The sequence below is a fragment of the Equus przewalskii genome, chromosome X (assembly GCF_037783145.1).
Source record: "Equus przewalskii isolate Varuska chromosome X, EquPr2, whole genome shotgun sequence".
Taxonomy (NCBI): domain Eukaryota; kingdom Metazoa; phylum Chordata; class Mammalia; order Perissodactyla; family Equidae; genus Equus; species Equus przewalskii.
In genome coordinates, this window is record NC_091863.1 from 78731406 (window position 1) to 78732413 (window position 1008).

General features: G+C 45.3%; 1 pseudogene; it reads left to right on the forward strand.

The window, feature by feature from the left end:
* Window positions 1-645: 645 nt before the first annotated feature.
* Window positions 646-1008, forward strand: LOC139081148 (large ribosomal subunit protein uL29-like; annotated as a pseudogene).

The following is a 1008-nucleotide window of genomic DNA, read 5'->3' on the forward strand; positions in this document are numbered from 1 at the left end:
CCTGATTTCCTTGTTTGATTTGCTTTTATACTTTGCCATTTTTTTTCAACAATAAGGGCAACTAGTTCAACACCCAGACCCTTCCATACTCGGGGCTAGTTGTCTTGCTGCCCTGATGATACGGACATGTTCAATTTTCTCACGTTCCATTTGCTGTTTTATCGATACAGTTATTGATAAAAGAAAACTCCCTGCCCAGATACATTCTTTGGCCTTAAATTGGCTTGACGGGGGGATGTTACCTTTGGACCATTAACCCGCTTGGTAGCAAAAGCCTTTCTAGATTGGCAGTGCTCACGGTGTATTGATATGAACATCTCCAAAGCCTCCAAATTAATCTTTTCTCTGACTCTTAAGAGTAGCAGCTTTTTGTTTTTATTTTTGCCTGAGAGGTTCCACATTCAGTTGATACTGTGGCTTTCTTTAATTAGTTTTGCTATACCCCTCCAAATAAACAAAGCTGTCCCAAACCCAGCCCAGAAAGAAGTTAGCTCACGAAAACTGAGGAGTATCTTGACCTGCAGGAGTGGTGGGTGTGATGGTCGTGCTGGTGTGTGTAGATGTATACGTGACAGAGGGAAGTACAAATATGAAGCAAAAAATGCTCTTTTCCTTGGAGCAGGCGGCCACAGCGCTCCTGCAGCCATGGCCAAGAGTAAGGCCAGAGACCTTCCTGGCAAGAAGAAGTAGGAGCTGCTGAAACAACTGGATGACTGAAGGTAGAGCTGTCACAGACGAACGTAGCCAAAGTAACAGGCCGTGTGGCGTCTAAGCTCTTCAACATTAAAGTTGTTCATGAATCCATCACCAGCATTCTCACTGTCATTAACCAGACTCGCAAGGAGAACCCTCTAAAGGGCAAGAAGTACAAGGCTCTGGATCTATGGCCCAAGAAAACGCATGCCTTGCCTCGCTGATTCAACAAGCACGAGGAGAAGCTTGAAAACCAAGAAACAGGAGTGAAAGGAAAGGCTGCACCCACTGCGGAAGCACACAGTCAAGGCCTGA